At 39.1% G+C, this 25,611-nt stretch overlaps 1 protein-coding gene across 1 annotated transcript in view; it reads left to right on the top strand.

Annotated features, from left to right (window-relative positions):
• LOC142378287 (alpha-1,6-mannosylglycoprotein 6-beta-N-acetylglucosaminyltransferase B-like) overlaps window positions 1–25,611 on the top strand; it is a 143,643-nt gene that overhangs the window by 87,718 nt on the left and 30,314 nt on the right. The gene's annotated exons all lie outside the window — the stretch shown is intronic.

Raw genomic sequence — 25,611 nt, 5'->3', positions numbered from 1 at the left:
ACTACTATGTTTGCTTTGAAAAGTTTATAGAGGGAATGTATTTGACGTCATCAGAGTTGTCGCAGTATTCAGGTTACAACCCCCCCGAATCGCAAAAAGACACTAAACTTAAAAACTGCCAACTGTTTGACTGTTTGTCTAAAGTGTGGAAGGGGTATTGTGAAAGACTCATCAAGGATTGGAGATATCGTCTTACAACGTTCTAAAAGGTAAAGAGAAAAGAGCCAAATGGATTGCTGAGATTCAGAGACAACTAGTTTTCTGGCTCAGGAACTCTGTGAACATTTTGTCCAGTAATAAAAACTTTCGGGTAAAAATCATTGAAGTACAGTATTTTGACAAATTATACACTAAAAAGACTATTTGGAGACTCTGTTCTAGAGTCAATGTATTTGCAATGTTTTTGCTAGCACATGTTGCAAGACACACCTGTAAAGATGACAATTGTTGTGATTTGGCACTATATAAATACAACAAGAATTGGTTTGAATTGAACAACACTCCTTTTGCATTGTGGATCGTCTAAGGTGACGTTAGACGAACAACAACACATCCATTCTCCAAATGAAATTTTGACAGAAAGTGACATAACGGTTGAAGTTTGCTCCAGATTTGTTCAAATTAAGTTTGTTATTGACTTTTTGATGGATGGCTAAATCACACTCATAACCTGCCTTTTTCACATCACAAGTTTTACATTTCAGATGTTTTCTGAAATCAGTATTTAAAAAGAAAAAAAAAAGCACAGTAAGGAGTCATAAAGTGGGCTCACAAAACAAATCTTACAACTGTGCTCCGATGGTACGGGCTGCACAGTGGCTTTTAACATATACATACATTCACAAAATGTCTGCTGTGCAAAAATACCTGTGAACAGGATATCCAGGCTCCTATATGATTTTGGGCTTTGCTCCATGAATTTTCCTGGTGTAGAAAATAGTTACACATAAGCTGTGGTAACCAGATTTCAGGGTAGATGTTTTTTTTCTTTGCTTCACCGATTCTTTGGTAAGTTGACAGGATCCTAGTCAAGACCAATTGCTTCTAGTTTAAGATGATGTTCACTTATTATACTCCCAATCCCACCTCTGGAGGCCACAGCCGTGCTGAATGTTTAGTTAAATATCTGCTAAATGTCTGCCACAAACACACTTGCTGTTTCATGTGCATTCATTTATTCATTTTTATTTGTTTGTGCTTTCAAGAATAAAAGTTATGCACTCTAATTCTAACTAGGCCGCATTCTTACTTGCATGATGCAAAAAGGGGGGGGGGGTGAAGATCCTGTTGAATTATTTGTTTATGCTGACCTCATACTGACTTCATTACTGTGTATTTTTTTCTCTATGCCAGCATGCTTACATGTTTCTGCTGATGGTAACAGCTGTAGATCCAACACACATACACGCAGACAAGAAGATTTACTGCACATGGATGTAAATCTGCCATCTTGGAAAAAAAATAAAAAAATCCCTCAGGCTTGCTCCCTCTAGTTTATGCAATCAACTTTGTGGTCTCAAGGCTGAATATCAAAGTTACAGAGGTTGTCATCTTCCATAAACATAAATGACTCATGCTGTACAGTGGGACCGGTGGGGACACGTGAATCATCTGGGAAAAGTCTCTATTCATCCTCAATTGAGCCCATAGTCTTTCTTTATTCCACCATTGATGGTTGCAGTGACACCAGTTTAGATAAATAAAACAGTGCCTGCCCAGATCCAGCTTTCTGTGCGTTTGAAACTCTCACGAATCATAAAAGCATTGCATTGACACCAAGCCTTTGGCTGTCATTTTGTAGACATACAACACCTCTGCAGGGACCAAGAGAAAGTGGGAATGTCTCGAGGAATTTCACACTTTGAAAATGACTTTGGAGACGGCAGGGACATCTACAAGGCTGAGTTCACTTGTCAGATATAAAACGGATGATGGGATTGTTTCTACTGTTTGCTTGACACCGTCGTGCTTTGGGACCCCCAGTTTAAAAGTTTTCACTACCTGAGTTGCAATGCTGCACTGGGTATGTGCAGCATAAGGAAACACACCAGCGACGACATTTTTTCCCACCTCTTCCACATAGAACAGCAGATAACTTTGCACAGTTTTGCTGCAGGAACATGAGACAGTTACACATGGGGTTATGCTGTGTGTCCAGTTCAAGGTAAACACAAGAAACTTGTGCTAAAGAAAAAAATAAAACGACCAGACTCAGTGAATAATTCCCTATACTCCCTATAATATAGATCAGTGATTTAAAAAAATAAATAAATAAATGTTTTCCTTTGATACGTCGCACTGCTATCACATCTGTCCTTGTCTTCAGTAAGAAAAGAGAGTAAAGGCTGAACCAAAACAATGAAGCCGTTTGGATGTCACAGAGATGGACTGTAAAAATAAAAAAGTGCTAATGTCTCCCATGTTTCACATAAACCTGCAAATGGTTTTATTGATCTATTGGTCATCAAAATGAAAGCCATGACACTGCCAGCCTGACACTGACCAGTTATTGATGATAATGTAAAAGTGGAAAGCCTCTATTCACTTACACCATCAAAATCAGTGCTCGGATGCTGAAAAGAGGATACACTTTACCTGTTAGTAGCATACTCAGGTCTTGTGCATGTTATTCATGACCAATTCTTTGCTACTGGAAAAGAATACGTCTTTCATTGCTACTGCAAGATGGAGGCACAGGTGTTGTGCAACTCCAGCCAAAGTAGAGAGTGTGTGAAGGAAGAGATTCTCCATTTGTGTCTATTTGTTTAGAATAAATTAAGAAAATGCTATCAGAACAACTGTTGATAAAAAAAAATAAAAAAAAATTTTAAATGCATTACTCGCGGCACCATAAGAATTTTGGCTTCTCTTCATGTTTTTTTCTTTTGAAGTTATTTAGTTTATTTTGTTTTGATGGACACAGCATAATGTATTATAGGTTTGATGTCAACTTGCACAATTTGCACAAACCTTCCTTGGTCCACAGTGCAGAGAAACAGAACTTTACCAAATGGTGAGGTGGCTGTGCTACACTCCAGGTCCACATTCACACGCCTCCATTTTCTGAAGTAACAGCTGTTAACTGTTATCTCCAGATTGGACTTCAAGCTGCAGTTACAGCTGGCTATTTGGTATATCCAAAAGGTTATTTTTTCAATATATTAAAGGTGGGGTATGAGATCTTGGAAAAACGGTTCCTGCAAGCTATATTTTTGAAAATACACAACCTTGCCTCTCCCTTCAGCCCACCCCTCGAAACCACGCCTTCAAAACACATGAACGAGTCACGAGTCTGTGAACGCGCAGGGGTGAGGGGGCTGACAGTTGATTGGCATGTCAGAATCCAATAGAAGTGCTATTGGTCAGACATTTCCTCTTGCTACATCCTCTACAATGGACTAAAATATATATATTTTTTTCCAAACATTCAATTTTAGTGGGTGCAATGGGGTCGTGAGGGGTTTTTCAGACAATATGATAAAAAATGCTCCAGAAAACATCTCATACCCCACCTTTAAGCTTTAATGAGTCTTCCTCGCTTTGTGTGCTGTCTGATCCTGAACAATGGAAACAATAACAAACCAACTTAACTACAAGGTGTTAAGTGTGGTTAATAGAGTTTATCTATTAAAGTAGACCTGATAAATTTTATGTCTTTCTTTATGTGAGCCAGAGAGAGCGTCTCGAATATTTTAAATGGACAAGTGATTAGGTTCATCCTTATATGTTCTGTGTTGTAGCTACAAGGAACAAGCTGAACGTGCGTCACTGGTCAGTTACAGGCTCCTGATTTATGAAGTGGCTTGCACCTACGCTCATCTCTGCTGCTCCTGGTAGACTGTTCCAGTCAATCGTGGAAGCAGCTTGTGCGTGTTACGTCACCTGCAGAACTGAACACTCCATTCTGTTCTGTTTATGATTTACAAACATGTGCTAATTTGTCCTGTTTAGTAAATCTGCCCCTATATTTCCTGCCTCATGATTGAGTTGCAAACAACAATGCAGTTAGTCATAATATGAAAAGCATGAGTATTGATTTTCCGTTTGTTGGCAGTTTGAGATTTACAGAAGGTAAAAGCATTTAAACAAATTAGAGTGTTTGTTTAACACACACACACACAAATCTGCTTTTCCACGTTGAGACACTGTTATGTTGCCATACTCCCAGAGAGTGAGAATAAATATATTCACACCATTTCGAATGCAGTTTTCACCATTTATCCGGAAGGGAAAGCTTTCTGGTTTAATCACTCTGCATCCCACATAACCTTCAGCTGTCTCAGTTAAGTCGACAAAACACATTCATTAAAACACTTAATACTCTATTATTAACATCAACCCATTCTTTTCTACTTTAAAATATTTTTACAGCAACAATTGAATTTCACTTTATAGATTGAGCAAATCGTTTCAATTCAAATTATATCAGTTGATCTCATTATCGTCACTGAAGTTGATCTATTATGGTACCAGTAGTTTGGGAAATAAAAGTGTTTTCTTGAAAAATTCTGATATCAAACCATGTATTTTTCTTCATTTTTGTTTTTGCTTGTTTGGGACTTTTGATGCGTTTCTTACAGCACTTTTAACATACGGCCCATAAAGAGAATAAAGAACAAAAATAAAGAAAAATGCTCTTAAAGTCTATTTAGTAACACTTGCACTGGAAGAACTTGCAAACTCTACAGAGAAAAGTTGAAGCTGAGATTCAACAGGGAACCTGTGAGGTGGCATTGTTCACTATTCCACCACCATGAAACTCTTCAACATACTATTTTTTTTTTTACATCAACAAGGTCCAAGTCCCTCTCCTGAAAACTAAAATAGAGGTATTGTAGAATAATTTTATGAGAGTGCCTTGGAGTTTTTTTATATTCAAGTTTATGCCTATCCTATCCAAAGAACTCCTCAAAGAAATCCACTCTAAACCCAGGAAGAGTATCCAGTATTTTGGATGCCTTTTTTTTCTCTGCCTGCTTCTTCCTCACGTTTTCCTCATTATTAATTCATCAGTTTCTGACAGCATAATTTGCTTATTATTTATTCCAGGACAATGCAAAAGCAGGAATCTTAGCATATTTGAACATTGTGCCTCTAGAGACAAACAGATAACAAGATGAACAAAAAAAAAGGTACTCGGAGTGCAGTATCCTGCAAAAGTTAACACAGTAATCTGAATCTGCTTCACTCGATCGATGGAGTCCAGGCAGATTGTTGCCCCTCTTGAGCCTGGTTCCGCTGGAGTGCTCAACCTGTTAACAGGGAGCTTTTACTCACCACTGTTGCCCACCAGCTTGTACAGAGTGAGGGATTGATTCAGACTAGACTTTTGATGCAATCTGATGGTTTCCTTAGCGAGATGACATTTCTTTTCTAGAGTGGCATTATATGAACACGGTTATAATTAATAGTTTATTTGATTTTTTTAAAAGTATTTTATTGGACTGTATCTAAATGGTTTAGTTGTTTACTTGTTTGCTTTCTCTTTAAAATGCCTCGAGGTGACTTTTGTTGTGAATTGGTGCTTTGTAAATAAACTAGATTAAATCATACTAAAGTCTCCTTATCAGAGTAAAATGATCTGATTGTCTGGATCTGTAAACAGATTTGCTTACCCTTTGGCAACACTGACCAACAGCACAACAAAGCTGAACAATAAGTCTGAGATTGTGTGTGGAACAGGACACACGTGTGTGTATTTTTGATATAGCAGTGTCCCTTACATTTAGCACTTTTAGAAAATGATCAAACAACCACATGTAGCTCTCATCCTCTGCATCTTTTTTCTCCCCCCCATAGACAGAGAAAGTGTGTGTGGGGTTTGTGGGGGCTGTTCATAGTATAGGTTGCTCTTATGACCACCTCCAACAGTTGTAATAGGCTTCAGAGGGCAGCTTTAATTGGCCACTGTGGGCATGATTAGTTCCAGAGTTGTGTTACTCTGTATGATGTCCACCCTGGCTTGTAGTTACCAGTCAGCATTGAAATCCGATGGCTGGGACGTTATTCAGTGCGAATGTGCCAACAGCCTCTGTGGCTAGAGGTAAAAATGGATTTTCTTGCTATAATTCAGGAAAAAATTAAATGGATTCTTACATTGGTGATTTCAGTTTTTGTGCTTCTCTGATATTCATGATTCTGTTGTCACAGAAATCATTCTTCCCTTTGAAAAAGCAGATATGCTATCCTTTTGGTGTGAATCTTGGACCCGCCGTAATTTATTCACAAAGCTGAAAATTCACTCCATTCCCTACCATTCACCAGCCAAAACCCATTAGCATAAAACCTGAGTTAATTCATTACAAGGTTTCGCAGCTCATCGTCTCTGCTGAGTATGCACTCCTCTCAATGTGGGCTTACTGAGTAGTTTGATGGAAATGGAGCTGAATTTGTCCCCAGTTAGATGGGGGAAGGGAGCTGAGATGTATTAGTGCGAGAGGGAGCAAAGACATGGGTCTGGTCGCCCATTACAGCTGGAGGGCCCAGCTCACCGAGGGTGGCTGCAGTCATTATAGAGGTGGGTGGTCAGCACCTTTGTGCCTTTTCCTGTCACTGCTGTTAAGTGACATATAGAAAGTTCAGTAGTACTGCGGGATGAAAGAACCTAGCACAGGCTAAAAAGTAATTGCCTTTTGCACTGCATTGCCCCTGGCACACACAGGACACACTCGCAAGAAGTAGTCATAGTGAAGTTGCCTGGAAAAACTGCTGCTTTTTGGTCATATTGTGTTGGCTTGTGTACAGAGCAATATATGTGGGTGTATTTCAAAGACTGTAAAAGTATTGGCCAAGGTGGCAAGTGGAAAGCAACTGAGATGAAAGAGGAGAGCCCAAAATGGGCCAAATCGCAGGATGGTTGCTGTTAAAAACTGTGCAGGTTTGTTCCGTGATGTTCCGTTACCCAGTTAGGGGGACAGGAGTGCTGAAGTTAGTTGAATTCCTTCACCTGATTTTCATTTTAGTCGATACTTTACACAATGGGAGAAGATTTGCAACACAGCGTGGCTAAATCCTAACAAGTTTTTCCACCAAAACGAGCATATAGGTTGTCCGTTCATAACCCCAATACAACCCACATGGTCATCCTTTAAACTACCTACATGCAGCAGGAGGAATATGTGACTTGTGAGTGTTTCTACATCGGAGCAAATATCATTACAAAATGTTTCCCTTGTTAAGCCACAAAGTCCTTTTATGGAAAAAGAAGGAGAAGTGTATGGTTTCGATAACTAGTTTTGCTTTCAAACACGGGATGTAATTCAATTTCAGATGCAACTTTTTTGTTTCTTTTTGTATTACTCCCGGTTAAAGTTTATTTTAAACACTTCCTGGATAAATGTAGGTAATACCATTTCTTGGTTAGTGTTAGAAATCAAAACTACTTGGTTAATGTAAAAAAAAAACATCACGATTACGACTTAAATATCTTTTGCACTATACCGCCATTTTGACGCTGCACATGCAGATGCTCTCGAAACCACTAGAAGTGGCTTATCATTTTAATGCAATTACAGGCCATCGTTGCCAGCACATGCAATTTAAACATGGGGAAGAGGTAAGTCTTGTATTTGGGAAGAGGCAAGTCTCCCAAAGACAGCTGGCAGCGAAGCTATTCAGTCCTCTGAGGCACTTTTTGGTCCATTCAGTGTCACTGTGATTTGCAGTTAACTTTACCCTAAGTGTGAGCATGAACATTTATTGAGTGGTTACCTCTGTACTGTCTTCAATCGGCAGTCCAAAAAATAAAAAATAATACATAAATCACCAAAAGAGAGATCATTAAAAAAAATTTGTCACTTGCTCTCTTCTTCTCCTGTACTTCATCTCTTCCTCAAAGTAGAGCTGTCAAATTAAACAATCCCAACTTCAGGTAGTGTCTCAGTTGCCATGGAGATTTGACTCTAGCCGAGTTAGGGATGGTGGTGGAAAGACACATATTAACAGCCAATCTCCACTGTTGTAAAGTGGACAGAAGACACATGCAGATTAAATTAAAAATAATACAACTGCTGAGAATATCCAGTAATAACATTGGTATTTATCAGCCCTCTTCTATTTTTTTGTAGCCTACTTTAGGCTTGCTCTGGAAATGAGTTTTTTCAGTTGAGTTTTAGAGCCACTTAATGATGCCCTTTGTCATTTTTTAGTTAGCCCAACAGTTCCTTAAAGTGGTTCTTCTGCTTTATCTTGTACGATGATTATTATTTACTGTTGACTGTACCTTCATTCTGCCCTATCATGGGCTTTATGTTCTGTTTTTCCCATCTCCTCCAACACTTGTTCCCAGTAGGCATCTCAGGCTACAGAGTTTCTGTCTTATGTGCTAAAGTCAAAGGTACAGCTCCTTGTAGGTGTGATATAACTCTATTTGTCTTGTGTGAAAGGAGGAGAAAAGCTCCATTTGTACTGTACCAACACAGCTGTAAATAAAAGATTCTTATTTCCCTCATAAGCTTGTTGCTATACAATAAGTCTGGCAATTTGGTCTAGATACGTCTGGCCAACATGCCCTCTCCTTTTGCAAGGAGAGGAGAGGATTAAAAGAGTTTGATATGAAAAAAGCACCTCTCCATGAGGTTATAGTGTTATAATAAATTGGATATTTTCAGAGTCTCTCAGTTTTCTACTCGTGTTTCTCTCTGCCTTGTTTGAGCTGAAGCCTAACATGGTGTTTTGGCCTCCTTTGATGAAATTTCCCCTTCTTTTAATTATTTTTTTCCTTCTGTTTTCTGCCCTCTAACAGGGTCTCTAATTGCTTTCAGTTTCATGGCCGTGTGACTGGCTGCAAGCGTCTGAAAGATCTGCCAGATCAGTGGCCCGATAGCTATGTGGTTGGAAGTTGGTTTTGAAAATTGGTAGTAATGATTTTTACTGCAGCAGCTTGGAAAGTATGATTGATTGAGTGGACTTGGAAGTTGCTGTTTTAAGTCACTCACTTCTTCTCCCACTACATTGCTGAGAGGACTAGTCCTCCTCTACAGTATGTGACCCTCTTTTTAATACTCTCTCTTTTTCTCACTTAATCTCAATTCAATATGCTCTGTTGTTATATCTCGGTGAACAATATACGACTTATATTAAGTAGCTAAGAGGGCTAGAAAGAAGTGGGAAAAATAGTTAAGAGTAAATAAGTATGGAAAAACATAAAGAAAATGGTATTTTAAAAAAAAAGCAAGAACACGAACCGTGTGTGTCAGCCATGTCCTCCTGTGCGGTGGTTTCTCAGTGGCTAGGCTGGGCGCAGCCTAGTATCTGGCCAGGATCCGTCTTTGCTTTGTCCCTCTCACAGTAAACAGATATACTGCCAATTCATATTGATGGTTTGGGTCAGATAACAGCTCAGTTTGTTCTGAGTTTTTTGGTTGATTTGTTAAACGTTCCAGTTGATGAGCAGCATTCAGCGGAGGTTGGACAGTGTTGGGCTTTATTTGAAAAACGCGGCTCAAAACAAGCAGACAGGAGGGATTCTTTTTTGGATTCATCTTGTGTAATGGGTCCTGATGCTCCCGAGGCACTTCAAAATTCCATCTTTTTGCAAATACAGTCACTGTTTGAACTAAACTAAATGCGCCAGAAAATGTGATTGAAAATCAGCCTGTTAAGACATATTATCAGACATAATCTGCAGAATTACAAGCAGAGCCCAACAAGAAAGGAGGAGGAGGGGGGGGGGGGGTTAGACTGTTAATTTCCTGATTAATTCATTCACTTAATTAATTCAGTGAAAATGGAATTGATTTGGTCTCTTTTGTCTGCATAAAACATTTATCAACATTTTTCTTGCTTCAGTCATTTACTGCAGACCCTAGTTACATCAGGTGCTGATGCTGAACCTTTGCCCTCTCTTTCTTTCTCTCTCCTCCCTTCGTTACCCTCCATCAACCACACTCCTTCTCTCCTGAGACAGGAGTTGCTGACCTAAGTTCAACTCCCTCTCTTCAACAGACTGTCATGGACTGCCTTGTTATATCAGCCCCAGGCAGAAAATTGCCTGTACCGTACATGCATACTCATCCATTCAGAAATCCCATTATTGCTTTGGTTATTGCTTGATTTGTTTCCATATCACAGTATCACTTTTATATCTTTTTAACAACTTTAGCGTTTCTCATTTTTTTTCTGAGAAACGAAAGCCATTAACTATGCAGGTTTACGCTATTGGAAAATATCTAAACTTCCAGTTATGAGGCAGGTGTGTATCCCATGTGGTGTAACTTCCACTTCAAGACAAACTGTTTTGAAACAATGGGAGTTAGTTAGGGTTAGTGAATATGAGAAAGAATAAACATGCTTACCTGACACAAAAAAAAAAAAAAAGATTGTGTTTATCTGACCAAACGCAGACTTTTAATATATTGTAAACATGTTAGTGCATGTATAGGCTCACTTCGACGAAATTGAGACTAGGCACTCTGCACATGCTCCAAAGTTCCATCTTCTTGTATCCTTTTGTAAAAAACAGTAAATTGCCATATTATATAAATACAGCCAAATATTCAATGAAGCTACTCTCGTTCACATATTCTTTATGTTTACTTTGTCAGATGGGTAAATGCATCAACAATTGCCAAGTCGCGTCTGCTTGAAGCATTTCCAGACTGTCGCTCTGCTCATAAAGTTCAGATTCTAAAACTGCAATCCTATAATATAACTATTCAAGTAACTTAAACATATGTGTAGTGAATTTGGCTATACTTAAATGTACGATGATCTCCTACAGAAAGACTTAGAATACGTAGAATGTCTTTTAATCAAACAGCCTGCAGTGTTGCAGCATCAGACGTGCGGTTCCTTTTGAACTGTAACTATAGCTTTACTCTTTTGTGCATGTGACCATGCTGAGTGTCAGCTTTTCTCTCTTTTATTCATCAGAGCCTGCAAATATGATGCTTTCTTTGCAACATTTTGTTTGCTTTTAGTGTCAAAATGAGCAGAAACAAACCACTCCTCTTTTCTCTCTCCTACATCCTTCCTGAACTGTTTTTTTCTTTTTGGGCCTTTCTTCTGCTATCTGTTTCTATCAGTCATTGTCTCTTTGTTCCTCTCTTTTTCCCTACAGCTGTTCCCCTTTATAGGCAAATCAATGTGCTTGTTCGCGACTTCCCAGATTTTTAGAGCATTTCATCACTCCAACCATTACTCCCCCCCCCCCTTACAGACACACACCACAGTCAAGCGCACACTTGGTAATGATTTCCCATACACTTTGTCTGAAAAGTTAGCAGGGTAAAAAACTGTTGTGGAGTAAAGGTGACTTTTTCTTTTCCATCAGTATTGCTGCTTTGACTTCTTTTTCATTAATGAGTGTATGATCTCCAGATAACTTTACTTCTAACTGGTCTTAAGTATCAAAACCCGAGACACGCATGAGTGTGTGTTTCCCGTTTACATATATTCTCGTGAAATTGGGCTTTTTGACCTCTGCCATCAGGACAGTCTTAGAACATAAAAAAAAATTCGGAATATGTAGTGATTTGAACTGATTATAAAGGTAGAAATCACAACAGGTACTTCAACAGAAAGCCACCGTATACAGTAGGTCTGTCGTCAAAACCGTGACATGTTCTGAACACATGTAGCACCGTGAGGTTCTCAGCTTGAATCTCTGTTGGGGCCTTTCTGTGTGGAGTTTTCATGTTCTCCTCATTCCAGCTTTGTTTCTGTCTGGGTACTCAGGCTTCTGCCCACCATCCAAAAATGGGTATTTGCTGGCTAATTAGTGGTTCTGAAATTACCCCAGAGGCAAGTCTGCACATGCATAATTGTTTGGACTGGAGACCTGTCCTGTGTGTACCCCCCCTCTCACCCAGTGGCAGCTCTGCTGGGACAATGAAAAGGATTAAGCCACATGGGGAAATTAATGAAATTATATACATGCAAAAGCTGAAAAGTGCATTTCTTTATCAGCTTGATAAACTTTACATTCCTATCTTTCTTTTTGGTAAGTCTCATGTGACTTTACACTTCTTTTTTTAGCCGTACACAGAGGCAAGCGCTCTGTCATTTGCATAAGAAAACAGTGTTTGGGTTGATACCCCTCTGTTTGGTGGTAATTGTCCCTGTTTTACTTTTGCAGTGTAACATTAAATGTAATAACGATTGTTTAGAAAGAAAAAAACATTGTTTACATTTGGTTAATATTGTTTTTTTTTTTAATAATTGAAATCATTGTAAACACTTTTATACAAAGATATTTTCATTTATATGAATTTTGATGTGCTTTTTCAATAACTATATTGTACTTTTGATAGGTAATTTGCAACTGTGCGTTGTAGAAAAGTATCAGATTGAGGCTATCGTCGTCAGATAATCTTCTATACCTCAGATTAGAGACAAAAAAACATTGTTTGTAGCATTCAGATCATAAAGCGCTTGTCTGAACAAGCCACAGAGTCCTAATTAGGAGGAAGGAAAGGGGGCTGCATGGTGCCAGTACAGATATTGCTTTCAATCATGGGACCCCATTTTAAAAGCACAATGCAGCAACTGTTTATGGGGTGCCGAATGGGAGCGAAGGGAGTAAAATGTTAGCTATAAATAGGCTCCAAGCCTGCAGACATATCAAACTCTGGTAAAACTGACACTATCAGCCATTCATTAGTTCCCTTTCCCTCGCTGAGCTCTATTTTTCACATGTACCTGCCTCAGGCAGACAAAGAAGGAAAAAGACAAAAACAAGAGTTAGGACAGAATGACCTGTAATCTCACGCTGTAACACATTTCGCTTTTCTAAAAAAGCAGTGTCTGTCTTTGCTTTACAGTCTTCCCTCCCTGTCTGTTCTTGGATGTTGTTGTTATGTAGGCAAACTGAGTAAAAAATTTTCTTTTTGAGTGAAGACAATTAACTGAAACCAACAAAGAAGCACCAAATGGCTTTATTAAGACTGAACGCTGGAGCTTAGGTGTTTGTCATCTGACTTTAAAATGCAACTATCTTTGAGTTACATTTGCTGAGTCGCTTTATTTACACATTGGTTATGGACACATTTTGAATTGCTTCAGATTGTAATTTTTAACAGAATTAACAGCCATAAAAAGCCCCATGTGTCACTAATGCATATGATTAGCCCGTAGTGAAGATGTATTTTGAGGATGAGGATTTTTTTTTTTTTCAAACAGAGAGTTATTGCAAATTAGGAACATCTTAATGTAAGATATAGTTTTAAAACCCCGTGAAGCATGTATCTAAAACTACACTCATTTGTAAAATCTGAAAGCAACACACCTAGATTTTTTCGTGATCAAACTTGTTAAAACACATGTTTTAAAAAAGCATCTGAATGTGATTGTTCCATATAATGTTACATGTATAGTTGAGTTGAGCTGCGGTTACTGCTCGACGGTACCGTTTATGTGACCACCATCCTTGTAACAGTCCAAATAAACAGTTTTCGAAGTGAGTTATCGACTGAATTATGTCTACAGTGCTGTGGACAATATGAAAAAACATGTTCGATAGTTATTCTGCTGCTTCTAACGTTCGCTGATGGAGATCATCATACATAAAAGTATAGCCGAATTCACGGTACACACTTTATTTTTGTGTTACGTGACTGGTGATTTTGTCAGATGCTGTGGTTATAAAAATCAGGATTTTATTAGAGCAGAGGGATAATCTGAAAAAGCTTTAAGTGATCTTCAGTTGACACAGTCGTACTGAGCTGATGTTGATCACAATTTCTTATGTGTTTAACCATCTGACAAAGGAGAGAGGAAAAATATGTGAACAAGAGCAGTTCAGCTCATTCAGAATACACATACACTTTGATATTTTTACAAAAAAATGCAAGAAGATGGAACTTTGGAAAGCCTTGGCCCAACAGTAATATATGGGTGTGTTAGCCAGGCTGTCAGAAACTCAAATTCTGTCAAATGATAACACGCATTTTAGAAGTCCAGTTTTGGTTGGATGAACGCAATAATATTTTGCTGCAACTACTTAAGCATCCACACTGATGAGCAATGATGTTCTGTAAACGGTGACACAATGTCACTGATGCTGTGAGGTGCAGCTGAAAGATCTAAATCCTTTCATGGGGCAAGAGAAATAATGAACCCTGCCTTGAAAGATTACAAACCACATCATGGTTTTTAATTAGCTCTCTGTGCAATGGTGCATGACCACCGCTGATAAATGAAAGTGCAGCACCTGCAGTGCAACCACATAACTATAATTTTTCATGTTAAGATGGTGTGCAGTTGTGCATTAAGAGAAAATAAGAAATAGATACATCATCAATTGTGTTTATCATAAAACTGAGTGCTATGGAGAGAATTGCATTCTGAGCACGAGCTTGTTATCCTTTCATTTCCCCACAAATTGACGTTTATCAGTGATTCATTATGCGGATTAACAGCCTCTGACTGTGTTGTAGGTCAGAGTCTACTCTCTAGCCTCTCATTACATCATTTAATATTATCTTTAAAACTTGCACTGTGTTGAATTAAATTGAATTCAGACACACCAATTTGTCATGCCTGTGCCAAGCACAGTTAAAATTAGGTCAGAAACTTCTCATTTTCCGCATTTTCCTTTAACAGGCTCGACAGTGTTTCTTAGTTATATGGAAGACCTTGTTGTCCCTACTTTATTGAAGAGTGCAGCTGATATGAGCAAAGTCAAGCATGATTGGGTTCGGTTCTGACATACTTAACTTCATAAGATGGCCCTGAAGACATTGAGAGTTCACATGAAAGACCAAATATTATGCACAATGATTCCATCAGTGTCTGCTCTTTGTAACAGCTTCAAAGGGACATGCTGTCAAAGCCAGGCTGATGTGGAACTGATGTCAGCACACCTCGTGTTTCTGAGCCCTCTGCAGGAGAAAACTGGCCCATTTTAAGGCAACGAGGCTTGAAATTAGAATGAGCAAAGAGCAGTGTTGATTTCACCAAACTCAAATAGATTACTGTTCTTGTCTCACTTTTTTTTGTTTTGTTTGTGGTTTTCAAATTCGTCTTTCTACACGTTTCCTCGCCACAGTTTATGCAGCAAATTCTACATAACAATTGAACTTGAAAACAGATGAGTAATAAAACACGCTGACTTTTCCTTTTGTTGATGCTGACTGATATGAGCCGAGGCACCCTGCAGGTGTGCCTAAGTTCCATCTTTTCGTAAAACAGCAAAGCATTAGCCTATATTGACAAAGCCAAATTCCCAATAAAGAAGCTTTTATTTTCTTTTAAGAGTTTAGTTAGTTTAGTTTATTTTGTCAGACAGCTAAATGCATCAGATATTGTGACTGAAAAGAAGCCCTTTGAAACTACTTGTTCACAGCATCATCTGATCAAATAGCCATTCAACTATAATTACATGTACAATCATCTCCTACAGACTAGGCTAGAAGTGGCAGATTGTCCTGAAGTTTTTCTCACATAGTCCTCCACATCGTGACAATAGACATACGTAAGTCAATGACTCGATTCTGCTCCTGGGAATGTATTCTGGGATAATGCTGGTGGTCCTGCTAAATGGACAATATGAGCTGTAACCTTATCTCAACTCAACTGTGCATGTAAATATGCTGGCTTTTCGTGAGTTTCCAGCAGACACAACGTTTAGGTCTTTAATTCAAAAGAATTAAAGGTTTTCTCTCCCAAAAAGACCAGGAGAAACTCATCCATGCATTCATCTCCAGCAGACTCCATCACTGTAACGCTCTTTTAACTGGACTTCCCAAAAAGAGCATTAAACATCTGCAGCTCATCCAGAACGCTGCTGCTGGAGTTTTAACCCGGACTAAGAGATCTGAACACATCACAGCAGCTTTAAAATCTTTACTCTGGCTTCCAGTCAGTCACAGAATAGATTTTAAAAGCCTGCTGATGGTTTACATCTGTGATATGTTCAGAGAATATAAAGCCAGCAGAGCTCTTAGATCCAAGGACTCAGGTCAGCTGGTCCAGTCCAGAGTCCAGACTAAACATGGAGAAGCAGCATTTAGCTGTTATGCTGCAAACAAGTGGAACAAACTGCCAGTGGAGATTAAACTTTCACCAAATGGAGACATTTTTAAATCCAGGTTATTTCTCTTTATATTCTTTTATGTATTTTTAATGCTTCTTCCACTCCCTGCTGCCATGCTTTTATTTTATGTGAAGCACTTTGAATTGTTTGTACATGAAATGTGCTTACAAATAAATTTGATTTGATTTGATATTAGGCCATTTGCCTTATCTAAAAAGTGTGCATCAACACAATGTATTTTTAAGCTCATGGGTGTGCAGTTGTAATGTACTACCCAATTTGGCATTGTTGTAAACTGGGGCCACAGCTTGACTGTCATCACTTGTGAAGTTAGCGCTTCGATTCATGTGCATGTAACCGTTGTCCCCATGAACACATGCTGATGCTACAACAATCGAACAAAGTTTCAATTTTAGCAACTATTGCCAATTTCATGACAATCTATTAAAGAAATATATTTCACTTAAAAATGATAAGATCGTTGTGTTCCATAAGGAAATAGTCTCATAGAAGCAGCTTAAGTCAGTCAGATTTATTGTAGGGGTGTAGGGGGGCGACTGTGGTGGACTAGCTGACAGACAGACTCTGGAAGCCCTCTGCTAGCAAGAGCAAAAACTTTTCCCAGATTGATAGATATCAAGCCTGGATTGCCCATGTACCATGCTTATAATGTGCCACTGATAATTTTGCTCTTCCTGTTGTTCCAGCATTTGTTTAACTCTTTGCCACTGCTTAATTTTACTCCCATTAGCTTTACAAGGGTGATTCGTGTATACATGGTTGCCCTCTGTGTCTTAACTCCTACAAAAAAAAGCCCAATTTCAGGTGTGAGCTGGAACTAATTTTCAGGAAGCTGAGTGCAGCTTCAGAGAGTAGATTGTCTCCAACACCCATCAATAAAAATTAGCTCCCATTTTGTGTTCTGCCCAGTCAGCGGGGTAATACTAATGAGTTCGCTTATACACTCTACGTGTGCGTATGTGTGTGTGCCTGGTAGGATGTGAAATGGCACTTGAATCAACACATCTACTTGACTTGAGACGATCTGTGACTGTGAGTGTTTGTTCCTGCACATTCATCTGTATGCCTGTGTTCACTTCACACTTGAACGAAAGGCATCTGCCTGCTGCACCACTTGACTGGCACTTGGCTTCTGTTTCATTCCTTTCTGAGTGCCGGAGGCAGGTTGCGAAGTGGATTTATCTTTTGTGCAGCATGTGTGAGAGCATAATGATATATACATCTGCCATAGTATTTACACACGCTTTTCCAAGCATACGCGCTATCTTACATTTGTGTGTGTTGAATGGTGTCACGCCCGAGGTTGGGTGTGCATTTTCAATTCCCTCGACTTCCTCTGTCACAGCCAATACCAGCTCTTATTCTTCTTGATTTAGTGGGATTAGATCAGAAGTTGCTGACGAAGGGAAAAGAGCAGGCTGCTTGACGTCTTGGGAGACAAAGCTAGAGCAGGCTTTATTAGCAAAGGGTACGCACTCAGTTTGGAGGTGTGTGTTTATTTGTCAGACCTTAGTGGTAAAGCAGGTGTGTTTTCCTTCTTCTTGCAGTCTCTCTGCTTCCTTGCTTATTCACACACTTTTCCCTCTCTGACTATCAACCTCTTCCAAAACACCTGACACTTTTTTTTCACCTTGCTGCCCCACATCTTGTCTGTCTCTCACATTTCCATCATGTCTCTGATTCTCTCCATTTCCCCAACTCTCCTCATCTGAGACTTTTATTACTTCTGACATGGCTGTTGAATTTTTCCTATTCCATCTTTCATCTCTGATTCATCCCTCCCTCCCTTTGCTGCATTTTCTCTCCTCTCCCTTCCTCTGGGCGGATCGGTGTGTATGATGCCTTGCGGCTCCCTTATCTCGTGCACCCTGCCTTGGCTGATAACTGGGGCCTGTCAGCTGATTCTTGCAATGCCCTATATGCCTGTGTTTTGGTGCACATGAGTGCTTGTGTTTGAAAGATTTTTTTAAATCGTTTGTGGGTACCTGCTCATGTGTCGATGTGTGTCTCTTTATCTCACGCTCCTTCACTCTGTGTGTTTGTGTTTGTGTGTTAACTAAGGGAGACTTTGCCTGCATGCAAACAGATTACCATCCACTGGTAGTAAATCGGAGGCAAATGTGCAAACAGAGGATTTCATAAATGTTTCGGTTGTTATGTTTGTATATACCCAACCATCATTTGACTGAAAAAAATAGGAACATGTCGGTTTACAACAGCATTCATTTCTTTCTGATATATTTTTCTAATGTTCCACCTATATTCCACATAGCCAAATGAAATTAGACCTACACACATATAGTGACATGCAAAAATCTGGTCAAAACTTCAATGACATTGTGTTGTTTAGTGAGTAAACTGAGAACTGTGGACAGATTAGGGGGAAAAAAACTGAAGGGCAATATGCAAATGTTTGGACGACATTAGAGATTTGAGCTCCCAAAAAAACCCTTACCTGATTCCCACTCTGAGAATTAAGATGATTCATGCTTACAAATTATATTCATGCTTACAAATTATAAGAAGGTTTTAAGATGAAGCTTTTCCCTCAGTTCGTAACTTTAGCATATCTAGAAGACAAAAACCCTTAGCCCTTTGTCACCGATTCTGTTCATAATTTTTATGGACAGAATTTCTAGGCGCAGCCAGGGTGTTGAAGGGGTCCGTTTTCACGAGTGAGGGACGAATGGAGCAGGAGTTTGACAGACGGATCGGTGCAGCGTCTGCAGTGATGCGGGCTCTGCACCGGCCCGCCGTGGTGAAGAAGGAGCTGAGCCAGAAGGCGAAGCTCTCGATTTACCGGTCAATCTATGTTCCTACCCTCACCTATGGTCACGAGCTGTGGGTAGTGACCGAAAGAACGAGATCGCGAATGCAAGCGGCCGAAATGAGTTTCCTCCGCAGGGTGTCTGGGCTCTCCCTTAGAGATAGGGTGAGAAGCTCGGTCATCAGGGAGGGGCTCAGAGTAGAACCGCTGCTCCTCCGCATCGAGAGGAGTCAGATGAGGTGGCTCGGGCATCTTACTGCGATGCAGAATTTAATGAAAAGAACTCCTTCAACTATTTAGCACGGGGCTGGATCAATCATCCTTTGGGCTTGTGTTTCAGCCGATGGCACAAGGAGCATTTTACTGGCAAAGAAAAGAATACATTTAAATAAATACCCGCAAATTCTGTAGGCAAAATTCTTTTTTTTTTAAAAAGGACGGAAAGAAGTTGTACAACAGGATATTATTCCCTCAAACATCTCAAAATCCAAAGTGGACTACCTGAAGGGTTGCAAGCTTCAGCTTTTGCCGTGAACCTCACAGTCCGGCAGCAGAAGCATCATTGAAAATCTGTAGAGACTTTAAAGGAGAAGTGCAACTAAGACAGTCAAAGAATCTCAAAGCATGAAAAGACTTTTTAGAAAAGGAGTAGAAGAAATTTCTAAACGTGAGTCGAAAGACTCTTATTTAATTGTTGTTTCTTAATTGTTTACATTTGAACTTGTATCATGTTTTAAAATGATGAAAATGTGGAAATGGAAAAGTAATTTTGACATAAAAAATTAATTGTGTAATGCTTCATTTTTTTAATTCAGGTAAGATTTGCTTAGCTTCTCACCTTTACGCTGTTTCTGGAGCAGAAACATCCAAACTTTTGCTTGCCACGAGCTCACAGTACTGCAATATTTTAATGGCAGATAGAGTTGACCTGACTGTCTGAAATAGGAGTTTTATAGTGCCTACAGCTGACTTCAGGGTCCACACATAAGAGTATCAGGATAGTGTTGCACAATTTTCATGCATCATGTCAAGACTTTGCAAGTCTTGAGGCTGAAATTTTTTTTTTGTTACCTTATGCAACATAAATGTAACTTTTTCAATAGACGTAGGAGGAATATATTTTCACCATTTAGTGTTTAAAAGTTCTTCTCTAAAATGTTATTGCACAGACAGTTCCAGTTATAAATGTGTACACAATTATCATTCAAGTGCACATTGCCATTTCAGTTGTGTGCAAACGTTTTTTAAGCAAAGTCCTGATAAAAGTTTTTCACAAAAAGGTCTATTTCATTGGCAAATGTAGGTATTTGCTATTTTGGTAGAAGATGCATCTAAGAAAAATCTGAGATACAAAAGTTTGAGGTTACTGCAGACCACTTCCTTTGATAGAGCAAACGCTCAGGTGAACAGTAAAAACACTGTCGACCATCACTGAGAGCATCATTTTTTCATCATTGGATTCTTTTTTTTGATGACACGATACACAAGGACACATGTGCACACACAAATACGCTGTCACAATCTCAGCTGCCTCGTTTTCTCCCTGTTGACCCTCTAAACCTCTGTCAGCCAGGGTTAGTGGAGATGACATTAGCTGACAGTACTGACTGCAATGCCCTTCAACTACTGTGTCATGCAGACAAACGCATACTCACAAATCCCTTGTTTTCCTGTCTTTGTGGTGATTCACCATTGGCATAATGCATACTTTAACCCCTTTCCCTAACTTTAACCATCAAAGCTGAATGCATAACCCTTCTCCTAAGCATAACCATAACCTAATTCTACCCCATTTTATGCCTTTGCTCATCTTGTAACACAATGCACAATTAGTCCTTACGGGATCAATACAGGCATTTTGCATTGAGCAGAATGACTACAGAGCAACATGAACGGAAAGAAACACAACTAGTTGTTCATTAAAACTTCAGTCACATACATGCAGAATTTCTCTGAGATTAAGCTGATTTATTGTATACTAATGACCAGGAGTCAAGAGAACCTTGGGTAATTAGACCTCAGTGTGGTCCTGGCACCGGATTATGTCTGGGATGGCTGCCATCCTTTGTGTGTATATGCTTGTGTGTTTATGTGTGTGTCTGGGTGAGTGCGCAGTTGTGAGTGTGTATAATAATTAAGTCTAGTATCGTAATGAGTCTTTTTGTATGTCATTCACAAATGTATGAATGTTCTAATATGGGTTGTGCTGTTATATAGCATTGTATTGTATTAACATGTGTTTTAAATGACTCTATTGTCTATGGTGAAAGGTTGACCAGGCAACTAGATTTTAAGAATACGGTATGCTCTGGATTTATAGTTTATAGCACAGCATGAAACTGATATTCATCTTAAACAATAAACATTTTCCAACTCTAAGATATTTTTCATAAATCTGCGTTCAAAAGAGAATCTAATATCTGGATGTATGGGTATTACAAAATCTCCTACCTGTAGTCATCCCTTTATTCTTTGAGATTTCAACTTGCAAGTTTGTTTTAGGGCTAAATATAAGACAAAGGGCTCTACAGTTAAAGGAGAAATATTTTTATTTTTTAAACCTGGACCTTTAAACCTGCTGCAGCGGTGCACGGCAAGGAAGTCATCCCACTAGACACGTGTGTAGAAAGCTTCATATAAAGCCCCCCAATAGCCCCGGATAACAACAACATGGCAGCTATGAGCTAACAGTGCAATAGTACGCGTTCATTCATTCATTCGGCTTACAGTATTGGTGAAATAAAGACAGATAATACCTCTGTCTATGCCCTGTTCTCTACCATTTTATGGATATACAGGGATCTCGAGTGATCTAAATATTTTCCGAAGGACTTTCACCAAACTGTTATCGGTGAGTAGATGAACGTATTTTATGCCAGAAATAAGGTCCAGGTTTAAAAAAAAAAACGAACTTCCCCTTTATAGATGGAGTAAAGAAATCAGCCAAGTATTTAGTTTTAGTAAAAACAAATCCAGATTTGATGTTGCCATCATCACAAAACTTGACTATGTGTCCAAAAAGCAGCACATCCAAATGTAGTTATCTACTACTGAGATGTCCTATACAAGTTGTTGCCATCATTTTTATGCCACAATCATATTATGCCATTTTTTAACAAGTTCAAAACAATTTCCTTGAGTCTTTATAAAATGTCAATGACATGCTAGGGTCAAAATACCACAAAGATGCAGTCCAACTCTTTCCCTTTAACCTATGAATTTACAGTTATTTTCATAGCTCTGTTCTGTGGGATGTGTTTTGACTAAGATCCGTCCCACAACTTTAAGCTAAAACGGAAGTTGAAATTTAGGAGCTCACACTAGCACATATAGCAAACCAAGCTCAGACTACCTCAATATAAGCTGATAGAAAAACACTTGACCTGCACAACCTTCGTCTGCACTTCACAAGTTGATACTGATTTTTAATCAGGTACAGTCTTGTCGTGAATCATTTGTTGAAATCTCTCAGGTTGTTAAAACACTTTCACTGAGAACCTGAAACAACTTGTACAAAGTTATCAAACACATTTAATACAGTTTTAAGATTCAGCTGAATGTGAATCTTGGTGAAGTAATTTCAGTGTTATTTAGGCATCTGGTTCCCTTATCTGGGGGGAATGAAGGTAGAATGTCAACTTCGATTTATTGGTCCAGATAAGATAGGGAATGGGTTAGTCTCCCATTTCTCCAAAAAGGGTTCTTTGTTTATTCAGTTTATTCAACTTTTTTATGACAGATGTCTGTTGCTAATTCCACTCCCAAAAGCTTTCAAAGGGCCGAAGGTCGTTGTAAATTAGCCGATTTCTGTCCCTCTCCTTTGTGTAGACTTTCCACATATGGTCCTTACCCAGAAAAACGTCCCCAACAGGAATGCTTGTATCTTCCAAAGGTTTCCACACTGGAACTTGCTACAGTGGAGATCAAGATGAGGAGGCTGGATGTTTCTACTCTATGTTGGGAATGTACCATAGAAATCCTTAGTGAAGGAGAAATTTTCAGATTTTCAATTTTCAATTTAGGGAACCCCAAGCAAAGACTATTTAAGTTGGTTGTGACTTCAGACTCCCATATAAATGCTCTCAAGCACAGAAAAGGTAATCTTTTTTAAAAATATGTCACCTTCAAAGGGCAAATTTAATGAACAGCTGCCACCATGGAGTTGTGAGGATATATATTGCCCAGTTCTGCCAGTGTTTTCTAGAGTTCCATCAACAAAAAAATATCCTTCCATGTTCCTCAACAAAAGAGAGAGGAAAAATAAAAGTTTTCAATTATGAATACATCATTTTTTTCTTTGGGTGAAAAACTGCCAAAGTAGGATTAGAGGAAAAGAATTAAACTGGCTGCTTGTGGGAAATGAAGATACAGGGAGGCAATTGTGTTCTGCCATGCTCCTGTTTTCTCAGCTGGTGCATCACAAGCCATGTTTATTATTATCCCCAGTCTTTCTTTAATTTTATCTTTCTGCTTTACTTTTGAACAATAGTCAGCATGACTGCAGTTATCTAATTCCATTCGCATCGCCCTTGTTGGCAGCTCTACATGTTCCCGCAAACAAACTGTGTTTGTCATTGTGCTCGTCAAAATGGACAACCAGCGATAATCTATCACAAATAAAGTATTTTTCTGCTGGTGGAGTAATATACCGCAACATTATAACTGACATAACTGACAAGTAAACAATATTGGTAATCTCATTACAATTTTGACTTCTGTTGGGAAATTCTCGGGCTCTGATATTCATGTGAATGTTGCTTTGAAATGTACCACCATTCCAAACATTGACGCAGACCAGCCTAATAGGTCGAGGGAAACGTTTCTATGACAGCAGCCTCCCCCAACAAGACAATGCATTTGGTCACACTGCCAAAACTATTTTGAAACTGCTTAAAGAAGACGGTAAAGATGTTTGCAGAACAGAACAGAATATCATTACTGCTGTCGTTCTGCTGAGCAACAACAACTGGGTACCTGTCATATTCTTCCAGTCCATTTTGTTCATATGGAAAAATAATCTTTATTTTGCTAAATGCATTTAAAAGTAACTACAATAAGTCCCTTCTTGGAATGTAAGATTATTACCTATTAAAGACTAAACAAGGCTCGACAGTAACTGATAGCACGCCTGAGTTTGTGACTGAGTTTTCTCTGTGCCTTTCAGTCGCTGAAATGAGGTTTTAAAAGGCCGGGAGGTAAGAAGAACTTACCAGGCTGCGAGAAAATAAGGGAATGTGCAAAAAGGTCTTCTATTATCGAGGACAGATGGGAGAAAATGCTGTGTCGCAGGACTTCAGGGGTTGGTATGAAAATCTGGAAAGTTTGTAGCAGCGCTGCAAAGATTTTTCAAGTATCCAGAAAGTTCAATATCATCCTGCAACTGAAGACATAATCACCCAAATACTCCCATGCCGTGTGTCACCATTCTTCTCTTTCCACATTAGAAAGAGTTTTTCCTTAATCTTTCCTCTTAAATTTATGAGGGGATATTTTAGCGTGTATACCCTCCCCCACCTCACGGCTACCTCCCAATATCAACCACGGTAGTTAAAACAAAGACACATTTAATACGATCTTCAGATTAGAGAAGGATTTTATCAACAAAGATCTTCACTTTTTTAAATGTCAGATAAAGATGTTGATTCTTAAAATGAGTCCACTGGTTCTCATCAGGTGCCTAAAGCAAAAACATTAGCAAGCAGCAGCGAGCACTGACTGCAGATTTATTTAAGCTATGTTTCATTTTTTTGTCCCTGGCTCGATACAGGCCGCCTGATCTTTAATTGTAAAGGTTGTAAAGAAGCATGAAATCTAAACAACACTCTACAACCTATACTGTATTCAACTGTCTTAGTGCTGAACATCCTAAATATTCTTACCTTTAGCTATCTCACATTTAATGCAACATTCGTTTCAAATTTAGCATTAGGACGCAGATTCTTCATTTAATGTACTAGTTTTATAGCAAAAAACTAAGCAAGTTGTATTATATTAATGGATAAACTGCTGCAATTAAAAGGGACCTCCAGGTTTGGAAAAACTTGCAAAATAAGAGGCTTTGAAGCTCATACAGTGAGTTATGTCCCAACTTTTGTAATAAGTCTATACAGTACGGTACAGTTTAAATAGGCCTCTACATCTACTGTATGAGAGACGTCTGTTATCTATAAGGACAAAAGCACCTGTTGTATCTTTAATGGAGGCTAGACTAATTAGGGGTGCCACACTCCAGGTGGAGAGCACACTTACAATCATGTTTTTCCATTATGTGTTTTTTAGAACTTTAAACCACAGCTTTGCATCTAGTTCCTAAAATGCTTGAATGTTCTGATGTGCTTTTAAAAACTCAAGGATAACTGCTGTATTAGTTGTAGTTTAAGAGGCGTGAAATTGTAAGACCCTTTTTTAGGCCATCGGGAAGTATATCCCGCAATTCCCGAGTCCCAAAAAAAGTCGGGACGGCGTGTATTCAAGGTAAACACAAGAAACTTGTGCTAAAGAAAAAAATAAATGAATAAAAAGGACCAGACTCAGTGAATAATTCCCTATACTCCCTATAATATAGATCAGTGAGCAGTGCTGACCAACATGTCATTGGGGTCATCAGGTGGGAACCTCTTTTCATCAGTGTTTCGTCTAGTTGGACCCACGACACCTCCAGGAGGCTAGACAATGACCACTGGCGTCCCAGAGTCACCCCCCTAATGCCAGCAAAACACTGCTCCTCACACCACAACTAGGGCTGTCGCGATAACCGCAAAATGCAATCACCGCGGTGCTGAGAGGACCTCCGCGGTGCGTGTCCAGGCCACCGCCAGAGTTTTAGGTAGTTTTAGGTGTGAAAGTAAAT

This window comes from Odontesthes bonariensis, chromosome 4 (genome assembly GCF_027942865.1).
Source record: "Odontesthes bonariensis isolate fOdoBon6 chromosome 4, fOdoBon6.hap1, whole genome shotgun sequence".
Lineage (NCBI taxonomy): Eukaryota > Metazoa > Chordata > Actinopteri > Atheriniformes > Atherinopsidae > Odontesthes > Odontesthes bonariensis.
This window is presented reverse-complemented; position numbering and strand designations above follow the sequence as displayed.